Below are 15,468 nucleotides of genomic sequence, written 5' to 3'. Positions count from 1 at the left end.
GCTGATCATCTGTTTGGCGGCACAGCGGGGCAGTCTGGACGTGCTGCGGTCGACAAGCGAAGCCTTTGTCAACTGCTCCAGTAAACCTCATTTCACGAGGCATATCGCCGCTTCATTTTCCTATGTCTAGTAAGCTCATCTACATGGCTCCGTCGATGGAGCCATGTAGTCTAGACATACCTGAAGTGTAACAGTGTTGCAAAAAAGCAAACATTCTAAGAATTATTAGCAGGAGTGTTGTAAGCCAGACACAAGAAGTAATTCTTCTGCTCTGATTAGGTCTACCTGGGAGTATTGTATCTAGTTTTGGGTGCCACATTTCAGGAATGATGAGGAAAAATTATTAAAGGTCTAGAAAACGTGACCTATGAGGGAAGATTGAAAGAACTGGGTTTATTTAGTCTGAAAAGAGAAGACTGAGAGGGGACATAAGTTTTCAACTACATAAAGTATTGTTACAAGGAGGAGGAAGAAAAATTGTTCTCCTTAACCTTCAAAGATAGAATAAGAAGCAATGAGCTTAAATTGTAGCCAGAGTGACTTAGGCTGGATATTAGGGAACTTATTCTAGTGCTTAACTATTTTGGCAGGAAGTTTTCCTAGAGAGGTTGTGGAATCTCTATCATAAGAGATTTTTAAGAGAAGGTTAGACACATACACCTGTCAGGGATGGTGTATATTATAATACTTAGTTCTGCCATGAGTCCAGGGAACTTAACGAGATGACCTCTAGAGGTCTCTTCCAATCCTACAATTCTATGATTCTGTGTTACTAAGGTAGGGTAAGAAACTCCCTGTGAGTGAAACTAAACTGCAGGTAGGGGTAAAGAGAGATAAAAACAAGGTATGTGCTTGTAGTTTCCCCAAGTAATGTTTTTCTTGGTTTATACTGAAATTGTTACCAGAGTACATTTGAAGTGAAATCAGTTGTTTGATTTGGACAGAAATAAATACAGTACAAAATGTAATGAAAAAGCTCAGAAAATCTCCTTAAATAACCTTATTTCTTTGTGTGCCTCCTACATTCCCATGTTTTTAACCAAGTGTAACTCTGTCAGGGTACATCTACACAGCAGGGCTTAACTTGAAATAAGCTATGCAAATTGAGCTATATCAATTGCGTAGCTTATTTTGAAATAGCTTATTTCGAAATTGGGAGCATCTACATAGCACTTATTTGAAATTAGAGCACTCTTCCTCTGACTTCCCTTATTCCTTGTACAATGAGAGTTACAGGAGTCGGAATAAGAAGTCCTCCAGCTTGACAGTATTTCAACATTATTTCAAAATAACTGCCTGCTGTGTAGACACGGACTAAGTTATTTCAAAATAACCTTAGTTATTTCAAAATAACGTTGCTGTGTAGATGTATCCTCAGAGACCATCACAAAAAGGAAAGTGGAGCGCAAGAACAAGGTGCTTTACAGCCAAGGTTGCGATCAGAATGTGGAGTTTGTTGAAAGCCCCTCTTCCCATTTTCTGTTTATTTTTTTAAATTATTATTACATTTTGAATACTGAATGATTGCATGAATGACACCCCCCAGGACTTTCATGACAATGAGAGGCACATCTCATGAGAATAGTGATAGAAATGTAGCCGTGTTAGTCTGGTGTAGCTGAAACAAAATACAGGACTATGTAGCACTTTAAAGACTAACAAGATGGTTTATTAGGTGATGAGCTTTCGTGGGCCAGACCCACTTCCATGAGACTATACCAGTAAACAAAGATGTTAAATAAATAAGCACATCTAAAAAGGTAGCACTACTTCATTAATAGTGAATGGTAAAATGGACCAGTTCAGACTGAGGGCATGGTGGCACTTAAAACCTCTTCATTGCTTCTGTGACACTTCATTAGTATAATTTCTTCCCTTTCATCAGAATGACAAAGGTAGTAAGCTCACTGCAGGCAGATTCAGACAGGCCTCTGAGGACTGTGCTTAAAAGCAATGTGGAATGTAACCTCCCACATGGAAGAGTGTCAGACCAGCATCAATTAAACTGCTGCTGATCCCACAGATTCCCACTGGAACATCCCAGCAGTAGCACCTTGGCTGAGGCTTATGGAGAAATCCCATCCATGCTGGTCAAACTACAAATGGGTGAAAAAGACCTTGTATGCACAGGACAGTTACACCAATTTTATTTAAATAATTTTAAAATTTATTTAAACCTATGCCAAACCATGTAGACCCTGATATTTCAATCTGAACATGGCTTATTTTGATTTAGCTTAAATCTGTTCCTAATGGATTTAAACAAAATAACAAAACAATCGAAACCATGCTTTAACAGAAATAAGAGTGTTCAAGCAGAGGTTTGTACCAATTTAACTACCTAAGGTTAAATCAGTGCAACTTTCTTTGGTAGACAGTTTGTGCTGACAGTGGCCAGTTCTAACTGTCACCCCTTGGAACACCTAAAGTGTGTCCCAGGTTAGGGAGCAGCTGGTTGACTGCTGAAGACAGCCAGACAATTTGATCTATAGGAGGAAGAATGAGAGTGGAGAAACATGTCAGAGGGTCAAGAGGAAAGGTCTCTTTGCTCCTCTCATCTATGTGCAGAGGGTGGGTAGGTGAGGAGGAGGAACAGAATGACAGGAAACGAGAATAAAGATGTAGTTCAGGCTCAAGAACACAGAAGGAGAAATGTGGGAGAAGCAGAGAGAAAAGGGTGTAATATAAACACATGAAATGAAGGGAGAAGACATCAGGAACGTCTGAAGTTTGCATCTTAGTTGAGAAGAGGAGGAACCAGAATGAAATAGAGGAATTAAGGTGTCAAAGGGCGACAGAATTTTAAACAGCAGAAACGTTGGCTGCTCTGGAAATAATTTAATTTCCACATTTAGATGAGGTTTGGTGGCTATGGGAACAGCCCAATAACCACATGAGGAAGCTACCAAAAAAGTACACATTGGATATTTTGTTCTTTCAGGTGAGTGTTCAGTTTGTCGGGGTTTCTATTTTGTTTACTATGGGCTCCACATTTTGGAGAGCTATGCACCTTTTGGGAGGAGCTAGTTGCCCTCAGCCATGCAGAGGGTCTCCTAGCATTGCAGCGGGGGTTCAGAATGCCCACCTCTCCTGGACTTTTAATTTGGACCTGTGCAAGGGGAAAACTGAATGTAGAGCAAGGATAAGTAAACATCACATCATGAATAAACAAACAATAGAAATTAAGATGCTGAACACTCTGATAATATTGTCAGTCTCATAAAAAGGACCAATATCAAAGGTGCAGACACCAGCTAATCTATTGTCAATTCTGCTCCATAATGAGACAATCTCTATCCAGCACCCCATATTCATCTTCCTACACCTGATCATTTATTTGATTTGTATTTTTTAAAATTTTTATAGGCAGTCTTCAGAAAGAATGATTATTTTCTATCTTGGAGTCTGTAGTCACCAACCTTAAGGCTGAACCCAACATAATGTGAACTTCCTGCACTCATCATCAGTGGGATTTTAACTGTATATCCTTGACTACATAATTAGCATCTCAATTATCTTTTAAAACATAACAAACTGCACAATAATATAAGCACTGGAAACTTATCATTTCTAACAGAAATCTCAAATCTGACCACATCCCTAATTTCTGAACTATTTGCATGAGTTCTTTACTGACTGCTACTGTAATCTTTAAGACTGATCAAAAATGGAATTGCTGATGTGATCAGATTTTAAAGTTACACACGCACACACACACACGCATATATATTAGATTGTGCTGAGTTTATTAACTAAAACATTCAGTATAAGTCTGCTGATTGGGTATGTGCAGGTGCATACTTAGTTGAAGGACAAGCAGGCTGGTTGCAGATGCTGAGACTTAATTTTGTTGAGCTAGTGTATTTATTTTACTAATAATTGTTAACTAAGTATATGCCTCAGTAGTGGCCATTTCATGTAATGGGCTGATTTATAGGTGGAGTTGATATCACTCCCTAATATTAAAGTGGTTCCACACTGCCAATTATAAGATTGTGCTCTTGGTTGCTTATATCTTTGCAAAACATTCTCAGTTTAGGCTAAATATTTCCATACAAAGTTTCTGCCTCAGGAGAATACATATTGTATTTTAATTTTCAGCCAAAACGATTTAGCTGTTTGCAAGAACAAGGCTAAAATGTTGTTTTTTTCTGTTAAAAAACAAACAAACAAAAACTCTGGCAACTTTTTAAATAGCTTTGCTGCTGCCAGGCTTTAGAGTAGGGACTTGACATTAGGCCAGAGGGCGTGAGAGCACTTTGTGTTAGGACTGTGCCTTTTGCCATCCTTGTGAAAATCCACCCATATTTGGCCAATTTACAAGCCTTTGGGGGGAAAAAATCAATAGGCGCCTAAATACTTTTAAGGATCTGGGTCTAACTACCATTGAAATAAATATGAATTAGGCATATCGTTGAGGATCTGGGCCTTAGATTTTAACAGCTAAAACCCCTGAAGATGCCATCCACACTAGGCATGCTGCTGCTTGAGGGTGAGCAGGATTTTCTTGTAGTTGCAGCTCTCAGTAGCTGAAGGTTCATGTACCTGAAGTAAGAGCAAGAAGCCCATCTCTCCTGTGCTCCCAAAGATCATCCCCCATTAATGCTTACACAATGTGAAGGAGAAAACTGCTGGATTAGAATGCAGATAGTGCAAGAACTGGACATGTGGGAGGCTAGTGATGGTAGGAGTTAGAGAAAAGGATCTTGAAGTGTAGCAACTGGGGCTGGAGGTTGGCATAGGCGAGGAAAACTGGGACCGGTAGGGCAAGGAGACCGAGATTGGGATGAGAAGGCTGATCAGTATAGATTGGGACTTGCTAGGTGAGGATAATGGGATTGGGAAAAGAAGCTAGGGTGAGGGAAGGGACCCGTGGAAAACATAGTATGTGATAATGTAATTAAAGACTGTATCATATTGCAAACACACAAGGAGGCTGAATTAAGGTTGCACGGTCTTATTTATGCTTTATACTTAATAACTTTAACAGTTTTGTATGTATAATCTGCACATAAATTTCTATTCTATTCTATCACAGCTAACACTATGGTATTTTAGCACAGATGAAGTTAAATGTTTGCAAACAGAAGAGTCAATCTAGATCTTACAGCTGTTTTATGCTAAGGGCCTGCTGTGCACAGGGAGGGCACTCCAGCTGGGGTGAAGAGGCCCCCTCTTTTTAACAGGTTAATCAATTAAATGGGATTTTACATCCTACTTTATACCATTGTAACTCACTGACTTCAGTGTAGTTACTCCTGATACACATTAGTATGAAAGCCAAGAATTTCCATGCCACATCACTGAGGGGATAATAAATGTCTTATACATTTGGATTACTCTAACAATCTTGTGATATATTTTGTATTTGTAGAAAACTTGAATGGACTTTCAACAGACACTACCTGTTATCTGGTAAGATATTTTTAACATAACTATTTCAAAAGGAACTCTTACTACATGAGTATGTGTCTACATTGCGTGTATGACTTCATTTTCAGAAATAAACATATATGATAATTTATTTGCACTTATTAATAGTTTTACATTTTTTCTGCTGATTTAGAGATTTTTTTTACATATAAAAAATGTTGCCAGAGAAGATTTTCAAGGATAGTGTGGTAGTCAGGAGCGAGTGATGTGGTATCCTGACAGGTCTCCTTCTCTGTCGATGATAACTGTTTGGCTGCATGTGTGTGTGCTCCTCCCATGTGTTGTGTTGACTTTGTGCAAGTAGTCAATACAGCAGACTCCAAAAGAATCCCCAAAGACCACACAATCAGATAAGGATCAAAGGAGTCTGGGCAGGTTTATTGTCAATGAAGTATAGTACTAGTTGTCTATGGACTTTGCTGAACCACTACACATATAAAACAACAAATGGTCTGGTAGCACTTTATAGACTAACAAAACATGTAGATGGATTGTATCATGAGCTTTAGTGGGCACAGCCCACTGGACTGTGCCCACAAAAGCTCATGATACCATGTACATGTTTTGTTAGTCTATAAAGTGCTAGCATACCATTTGTTGCTTTTTAAGTTTATCCTGTACAGACTAACTCAGCTACCCCCTGAAGCTTTACTACACATATATACCCCCTGACAATGGACCAGATTAGTCAGTGGGAGGTCCTACTCCCTCCTAGGCCAAAGACAGGCCATTCAAGCAACTTTATATACAGCTACAAACAAGTTACACATCACTCTGTATCAGTTTGCCACCCTCTGATGTTACCTAGACATCATCCATCACTCTGCATCTGGTGGCTCAATCAAAACATCTCTCTCCATCATGCTGTCATTTTAGACCCTTTTCTGAACTGGAGTCTGTATGTCCCTGTTACTGTGGGGAATGCATGGGTACAAAGATCCTTTTTTACCATCCTTCTGGAATGTGCTTTCAATCCATGGCAGTACCAATTACTGTTTTACAGCTGTGCCTATTACTAATTAGTGTAAAACACTATCAGCTCTGTGTGATACTGACAGGAACAGGGGCCAATCCATTGCTAATATAAAACTAAGCTGTGAGCAAAGTCTTGACCATTGTTAGCTAGGCCTCATATCAGGCCTGTGATTCATGGGCTTATATTTCAGGCTCTCATCTTACTACATATATAACCTCATGTGTTCATTTCTCTTATTCTCACATATGTCATTTCACTCATTATGTGAGACCAAGTTTTTCAAATCCATTTTTAGATACTTACATGAAAGTGGCCTGGTTTTCAGAAATGCCAAGGTGTGGAGGCATGCTCTGGATCCTGAGAAACCTACAGGCTCAGAGACAGCTCTACAACCTTTTCTATAGATGATGGGAATCTCCCCTTCCTTGCCTGAACGATATGGGGAAATTATGTGAGGGAATCTCTACAAGGGTCTTAATGCAATAATTTTATATCATACTACTCCACCAAGATCTAATTTCCCCCCTTGGTTAGAACATAGAAAATTATCCAGGATAAAGTCTAATCAGTGTACACCACAGGAAAAAAAAGGGAAAACTAACCACCAACTCTAAGTTCTGTAGCCTTGTTTAAAGTGAAAAAGGGAAGAGAAGAGAAAGTTGGGAGTTTTTCAATAAGAGCTGTTGACCAAAAAATCTCACTCTTTTTTAGTCTGAATGCTAAAAAACCTGAACATAGTTACTGTGTCATCCTATAGCAAAGTAAGCTCCAATCCTGCAAACATATATGGAGTGCAGGTAGTCACTATTGGATGCAGCTATGTTTACAGAAACTATCACTGAAAGTGTTTTTACTATTTTCATTGTTAAAAGCATGAATAGTGATTGGGCTATTAATATACAGCCTCTATTTTGAAAATGACAGCTGCTACTGACACTAAGGATCATTATTTTATTTTAGCAAAAATTAGTTTTTACAGATATCTGGGTACTCATGCATCAGAGTTTTAGACCCCATACAAATCTTTCATTTTTTTCATTGTACATTGATGTAATTACATTTTAACAGTTCTTCTCAATAAATATGACACTATTACAGAAAGCAGATATGCAAAACACAGAAACAACAGCACATGTTATAATATTACATATTACTAGAACAAAACATGTACTGATGACCTCTGGGAAAAAAAAGGAAGGAAAAGTCAAAGTACTTCCTCAGCAGGATTATTTATGATCTATTAACATGTTGATAGATATTTACTAACATTTAAAAATGTCTTACAGTACTAGCCCTCCTTTTTCCAAAGTAAGAGAGAAAACATACGACGAAAAACATCACTAATATAAATAATAACAAAAAAGAATTGAAATACAAAAATAAAAAATCCACAGCAAAAACTATTTTGAAAATCACTTGAAAGCGAGACCCTTGGTTATATTTTAACTGATACATCTAGACAACATCGATCATAACATTTTCCACACAGAAATCATACCTCAGTCTGGAAAATCGAAAGGGGAAAACATGGACATCGATACACAATTAATCTCAGTACTGACAAAACCACTCAAACATATTTGAAGATACTGAATACTTGTATTCTAGTTTTATTCAGTCAATCTAAGATTCCGTTCCACGGATGACAATCCAAATCCAATGAAGCCCTTTTATTAGCCTTATATTCTCTCCGCTTTGCTCCTCCTCCCTCCCTTAACCTACACCTGGTCACCCATCTTTGCATCCCACTGATCGTCCAGATTCTTCAAAAGCTGCTTCACTATCCTACAAGCCCGCTCTCTCTGCCTCCATCCCCTCGGACCCCCCGCTCTGTTTCTCTGTCTTCCTCTCTCCTCCAAGTTTTTGCTCCAGCACCGTGATCTGCTGCTCAAGCTGCCTCCTTCCCCCAAGTCGATCTGTTGCTCCTCCTTCCAATCCACACCGCTTTACACCTACCCCGACTCGGCCCCTATTTGCTCCTTCGCCCCCACTCCCCTGATCTGTTCCCCTCCCCAGTCACTCACCCGCCAGTCACTCCCACGAGCTGCTGCTGCTGGACCCATGCTCGGGGCGCTCGCTCCTCCATCCCTCCCGCCTGCTCCTCCCCCGGCTCGGCTGCCCTGCGCGCGGCGGGCGTTCCCTTGGCCAGCGCGAGCAGCCCTCGCGAGCCAAAGGGCAGAGTGAGGGCAGCAGCTTCCCGTCGCCAGTGGGCATGTGCGGGCGCCGCGCGCATGCCCGCTGGGCCCGCTCGGAGTGCGAGCATGTGCAGAAGGGACAGGGGCACGCTCTGAGGCAGGGCAGATTGTGCTGTTACACTGGCCAAGCCCCCTCCCGCCCCCCCGGGGCGGCTGCTACTGCTGGGGAGGCCCCGGCTCAGTCTCTCCGGGCGGCGGCGTTGGCGGCGGGCGCTTCTCGGCCTAGGGCAGGCGGGGTGACGCGACGCCTGCCCCTGACACACGGACAAGGTAGGCGAGAAGGGGTGTCGCTGCCTCCGCCCCGGGTGCGCCAGGGGGCCGGATCCTGCGCGCGCCTGGCAGCAGGGACTCGGGGTGAGTCCGGCCTGGGGGCGGCCGGGCGGGTCCCGTCCCCCCCCCGCCCCCCCCGCGTGGCGGGCCGGAGCGGGCTGACGGCGGGCGGGATGGAGGGGCCGGGTCAGGTGGTGTCCCCGGCGCTGTCTCTCGGCGGCCCCCTCCCGCGGGGCTGGGGTGTTACCTCGCCCGCTCCGGGGCCGGCTGGGATGTGCTTAGCCCCGCCGGTGTTTTTATCCTCCGGATCCCCCCCCAGCCACGGGCGCGTGTCCTGGGCAGGAGCAAGGACCTGTCCGGGCAGCGCTCCCAGGGGCAGCGGCGCGGCGTCCTCCCACAGCCGGAGCAAGAGGAGATGGCGCGGGGGCAGGTGCTGTAGGTATTTACCGCCGCGGACGGGCTGTCAGCCAGGGGAGGGGGAGCGCCGCGCCGCGCCGGCAGGGGAACTTGCTGGGCTGGCGCACTTTGGTGCTATGCAAACAAACAGGCTGGAGGGAGACGTCTCCGGAGAGCAGGGGTGAGCTGCAGCCTCCCCCGCCCGGGGCTGTCTCCGTGCCGGTTGCCCGAGGCCATCGCGGAGCTTTGCACCCGGGCGGACTGAAATGGAGCAGTTTGAATCGGTCCTTGGCGAATGCGCCGTCGGCGTTACCCCGCCGCCATCCCTCGCCGCCGCCGCCTGCACTTTCAGTTTCGTGTGTATTTCGCTTGCCTGCTTCCCCGCTCGGCCTTGCGTGGAGCGCCTGGGGGAAGGGTCAGGCAGAGGGGCTGACAACCACTTTTGCCTGCCGTCGTGGCTGTGATGAGTAGCGGTGGGTTGTGTGTTACTAGTTCTGGGAGTCAGTTTTTTCAACCGTGTGTGCGTGCGTGCTGGGCGGAGGGAGTTGGTGGCTTGGAAGTATTTTTATGCCTGTTGAGAACAACGGTGTGAATCAGCCTGCAGTCCACACACGAATGTTTTCCAGGGAAGGAGGCTAGATTGGGATCCCAGTAACTGAGCCCATCGAGGCTGTGTTTCCCTCTGACTTAGTTCTTATGCTGATCTAGCTCTTTGATGAGTCTTGCTTGGTTTTATGGTGATTCAAGGGGTTTCCCGTCCTGTCGCTTAGATGATCTGTAAACGCAGATATGTTAGGGACCAGAGGGCTCAGATCCTGGAATGGGAGGGGAGATTCCCAGCCAGACATGATGGCAGTTCTCTTCAGCTGTAGTATAAACATAGCCTCAGGAAACTTCATGTGTTTAGTTTCCTGCTTTCAGGAAAATACCTATTCCATGTTTCTTCATGTTACTTGTCAGTCCAGAAGCAGAACCTCTGATGGATAAATATGAACTTTACATATTTGTATGGTAACTTGAGAGGGCATTAGAAAATATTACAGAAACGTTCTCCTGTTTAGTTACACAGGATGGGCCAAGTAACATGGGAGCCTGAGCTTGCCTATGATAGTTGGTTAGCTGGTAGCCTTTACCCAAGTTTGCTTAAAAAAAAAAAAAGTTCTGCCACCTTCACTTTCCAAATCCTTTTCTGTTATTTTAACATTATTAAATATTGCTATTTTTAAACTATCATTATTCATTTCTAAGACTTTTCTTTTTTTTGAACTCTTATGTAAAACTTTCATATTGATATTTTGTAAAATATTAAAATTTATCAGTTTTGGTATTTGTTTTTAACTACTAGCCCCTTTACAGTTTTTATTCAGTTAATTCTTCATTTCCTCTTTCTGGTTCCCTCCTTATCATTAGTCAGTACCCTATCCTCCACCAGTAGTCTTTAACTATTTTACCACTTTAACAAGAACAGCAACAACAGCCTTTAAAGTAGTCAAAAGAGCCTTATTTTTGTGGAATACTACTTGTTTCCAGAGGATACACTGTATATGTTCCTGTTATGTCATCCAGTAGTCCAAATTTTTAAATATATGCTACGTATGATTCAGAATTGAAATTTACTATAATTATCAGTGCTACAGTAAAATTGGATAACATTCTTATGTATTTCTTGATGCACACAAAATGTCAAAGTTCTATGCTACTATTATAATTAGCCAAGACAAAGAACATGAAATAAGGGTTGACACAAACGTAGGCATTCTGTATGTGGAAATTTGAAATACAGAAAACAGCTTTGAAACAATATTGTAATGGTGAAGTATTTTTTTACTCTAAACAATATAGGCCTAAATGATATGATGTGGCCATTTAAAACCACACGGTAGATGCCAAAGCAACCCCAAGATCAGTATAAAAGGATATTGCTGAATTTGGGGGTGGGGTTAGAGAAAGTTTGAGTCAATGAATGGAAAAAATCTTATAAAAATTGAAAAGACTGGGATTATTTTCCTTAGCATGGAGATGTGAGGGACATGATAAAAACATAAAAATAATGAATAACCAAAAGTGTAGGTGGAGTTTGATTAACCCTATCTAAGAAATTAAGAGCCACAGGACATTCAATGAAATTGAAAAGTGAGAAACTCAAAACTGTTAAAAGGAAACAGTTTCACATAATATACAATTAATCTGTGAAATTTACTGCCACACAACATAACAAAGGCCAAGAGTTTAGCAGAATTCAGAAAGGGATTAATGACTTGTATACAAAAACATGCAGTAATAATAGTAAATACTGATGCACAAGATTTGTACAGGTGATAGAGATCTTAAGCTCTGAACCATGAGGATTTCTAACTACTGACGTCTAAGTACTAGCTACATCTGACAAAGTGGATTATACCCATGAAAGTTTATGTTCAAATAAATCTGTTTAGTTTTTAAGGTTACGTCTACACAGCAGGGCTAAAGTTGAATTAAGCTATGCAACTTCAGCTACATCAATTATGTATCTTAAGTCGAAATAGCTTAATTCGTTTTTGGCACTGTCTAAACAGCAGGAAGTTGAAGGAAGAACACTCTTCCTTTGATTTCCCTTACTGCTCGTGAGACGAGGGTTACAGGAGTGAGACGCCCTCCAGCTCGACATGATTTCAAAATGAAGGTGTGTCATGTAGATGTTATTTTGAAATAATATCAGTTATTCTGAAATAATGCTGCTGTGTAGACATACCCTAAGGTGCTACAGGACTCCTCATTGTTTTTGGAGATACAGACTAATATGGCTACCTCCCCTGCAACTCTTAACTACTGAGATTTTTGGAGGAAACTTTCTTTGTCTATACTGAATGGCTTCCTGTGTTCTTCATATGAAGGTGCCAGTATTTGTTGCTATTGGTGACAGGTCACTAGACTGGACAGACTGGTGGTCTGATCCAGGATGGCAGTTCTCATGCAATTGACCAAAGAAAGATCACCCTAGTGTAGGGGACACGTTGCTGTTGCAGAGCCTCTGGTGTGGGGGGACGTGGCCAAGATTTTATGCCTTGTTGCTCTTTAGTTCTTTTATCAGCCAGTTGGAACTGGCAACAGGTATAATTTGGCAACTTATTGGACTGTTCTGAGTTAACTGAGGTACTGACCCAATGGACAGATGGCTCAGGAGTGGGGAAGGCAAAGACCACTATTATATTCTCTACTTAAGCAATAGCAGTGGGTGCTTAACAGCGGTAACTGAAGATCAGCTGTAACTGAAGAACAGAAATCTTCCCTTTCTGGGTGGTGATTCTTGAGTTTCACAGCAAATGACAAGGAGTAACAGTGATCCAAACTTTCATATATATTTTTTAAACTATGCTTGAATGTTATCTTGGAGGATGGGAGGGGGAGAGGGGAATCTCACAGAAGTATAGGTGGGACCTCCCTGGTCTGGCACCCTTGGAAACCTGAGCGGACCCTAGCCCTGTTGGGGCTTTGCTTCCTGCCTGGGGCTGGAGCTATGCTACTCAGCGCTCTGACTCCGGCTGAAGTTGTGCTCTTGCCACTAGCTCAGGCTGCACTACTGGGTGCTGGCCCTGCTGCCTCTGGCCCGGGTGGGGCTACGCTCCCCACTATGTTGATTCGGCCCGGACTGTGCTGGGGCTGGTTCTTCCCACTGCACTGACCCTGCTACTGTTGGGGCAGCACAGCCCAGCCCCAGCCAACCCCAGGGTTCTCTAGTCCAGGAATTTCTGTGGTCCAGAGAGTCCCGTATTTTAGAGACACAACCTGTACTTTAATTGTATCAAGAGTAGCAGAGAGTAACAGTGAAAAATTTCTGGGATACAGAGGCCATTGTATTTGTTAAATTGGGCCCCTATGCTGATGTGAAATCCTGCTACAGGTAAAGGGACTCTCCAGGAGTCTGGGTTATTGGATCCTAACACAAGATTTAGACCTGAATTTGTAACTAATCTAACATGCTAGCAGACCTACCCCAAATTGCATCTGTGCAACATCTTCTGGCTGTTTTGATGGGTAGTATGCTACATTATTGTTTGTTTCATCCATATGAACACCTCCCAGAATCCATCCATCTGCACTCTGAATTAGGGAAGTAATAATGTAGTTGATGAGCTGATAAAACAAAAGCTTATAGGTTAATGCTATAGACTACATGCATTTCCCTATCCAACTCCTTCATAGGGGTGGATATAAGCGACTAGTGACTCAACTACTCACTCCCCCCGCCTCCTCCATTGCCTCTATGAGAGAGAGAGAGGCATGATCTCTGTTGGGAAAAGGTGCAGGTGTGCAGCAAGGGAGCTCGTGGCGCTTCCACCTTTGGAATGTAGCAAGAGCCGACAGGGCTCTTAGTACATTTTAAAGGTGGAGGCGCCTTTATCGACTAATTCAATAGTCGATGCGGATTACATCGTCTATTCAATTAGTTGTTAAATTTAGATTACTCATTCTTACCCCTCCAGTACATTTTTTAGCAGGTTGGTCAGTATTCCAGCTCAATCCTGGCTTGCGATGGGTCCTTAAGGGACCTACACTTGCTGCAGCTCTGCATTTAAAGTGTATTAGGAGCTGGGCAGGCAGGTAGCCCATCTTAGTTCCAGCTTGCGCTGGGTCCAGAAGCTCAGACCCACCCGCCCCCTAGACAGGGGCTGCTTTATCAGAGGCAACAGAACAGGGTGGCAGGCAGCTGGTCCACAAGGGGAGCTAGTTTTTAAACTGGTTCCCCTTGCGGACCAGCTCCTGCCTGGCACCCTATGCTGCTGCCTCTGATACTGGCTGACAGCCCCACTCCTGGGGACTATAGAATAGATGACTAACCGATAAGAATTCATGAGGTTACTTGACTATTCAATTAACTGATATTGAACATTCCTACTCTGAATATAAAAGAGTTAATGTTTCCTTATCCTAAGTTTCTTCTGTCTGCTGCAGGATCAGATGTCTTGAGTACAGGTCATATCCTTAAACCTTCACTACTGTTTTTGTCTAGATCTGGAGTGGGCAACATACAGCTCATGGATTGAATTTAGCCCATGGCCCAACCTGCTGGGCCCCTCAAGCACAGAGCAGCCCCATGCCACTCAAAGTGTCTGGCTGTTCCATATAGCTTTCTCCACCGTGCGCTGGTAGGGGAAGGGGCTTTGTGCACTAGAAACCAATAGGAGTTGAAAAATAGTGCTGGGGCAGCAACAGCGCACAAAACCTCTCTCCTCTCCCAGCACCTAATGCAGACAGCAACATGGAGCAGCCAGCTGCATTGCGCTTGGAGCTGCAGCAGGCAGGGAGCCTGTCTGAGGGTCTCACTAGTCAGTTGACTGGGAGTTGCCTAAGTAAGGACCTCCTGGCCAGAGCCTGCACCTTCCCTCCCCTACCCCAACTCCCTGCCTCAGGTCATCACCCAAACTCTCTTCTCTCCCCCTGCCCCCCACACACATACACTTTCCCCAGGTGACAGTTCCTTCCCAGACCCTGCACTCTCTCCTACACCCCTCCCCAGGCTAGAATCCTCTCTGTACATACTTTCTCCCTGAACCTGCACACCCACTGCACCCCAATCCCCTGCCCCAGATCACCACCCAAACTCTTTGCAGCTCCCTGCCCCAGGTCATAGCTCCCTCCCAGATCCTAAACTCCCTCCTACAGCCCTTCCTCAGGCCAAAATCCTCTCGTGCTTCCCAGTTCCTGGCCCAGGTCACAACCCCTTCCCTCAGCCAAATTCTTTCAGACTCCACACACTCTCCTGCACCATACCCTGAGCCTCCCTTCTATGCCCAACTCCATTCCAGGCCCTGCACTTCCTCCATAGAAAAGTGCAGCATCTGGAGACTTCCCTGCAGGCTCTGCAGTGTAAAGCTCTGCAATGCATGTAACGGATAAAAGTTTTATTGGCTACACAGTCACAATGTTAAACGACTTACCAAAATCTTGGAGTGGCTCCCCCATTAAAAATTATTGCCACCCCAGTCTTGATTGCGGAGTTTGTTTTTAATCCCAACCAGATGTGAATAGGGATGTTAGTTTACCCAACTAATTGTTTAATCGATAATCCGATGTTTGTTGGTTTAAACTCAGCCAGCTCCTGAGGCAGTGAAGCCTCTTTCATAGGTGCTCGGAGTACAAGGGCTGGTGGCTCCGCTCCTGGGGAGGCTTTGCTGCAGGCTCTGCAGTATAAAGCAAAGCGATATACCATAGAGCCCA

The 15,468-nt window shown here is 43.7% G+C and overlaps 1 protein-coding gene across 5 annotated transcripts in view; it reads left to right on the top strand.

Annotated features, from left to right (window-relative positions):
* Window positions 1-8,647: 8,647 nt before the first annotated feature.
* ELF2 (E74 like ETS transcription factor 2) overlaps window positions 8,648-15,468 on the top strand; it is a 65,902-nt gene continuing 59,081 nt past the window's right edge. For 2 of the 5 annotated variants that reach the window (XM_006124423.5, XM_075929935.2), the window contains exon 1: window positions 8,648-8,874. The gene's annotated coding sequence lies outside the window, so the exon portion shown is untranslated. Of the gene's footprint in view, window positions 8,959-9,293; window positions 9,314-9,385; window positions 9,744-15,468 lie in introns of those variants that run through there. The other 3 variants (XM_075929934.2, XM_075929937.2, XM_075929936.2) reach the window with 3 other exon arrangements.

Source organism: Pelodiscus sinensis, chromosome 4 (genome assembly GCF_052426305.1).
Source record: "Pelodiscus sinensis isolate ZL-2025 chromosome 4, ASM5242630v1, whole genome shotgun sequence".
Lineage (NCBI taxonomy): Eukaryota > Metazoa > Chordata > Testudines > Trionychidae > Pelodiscus > Pelodiscus sinensis.
This window is presented reverse-complemented; position numbering and strand designations above follow the sequence as displayed.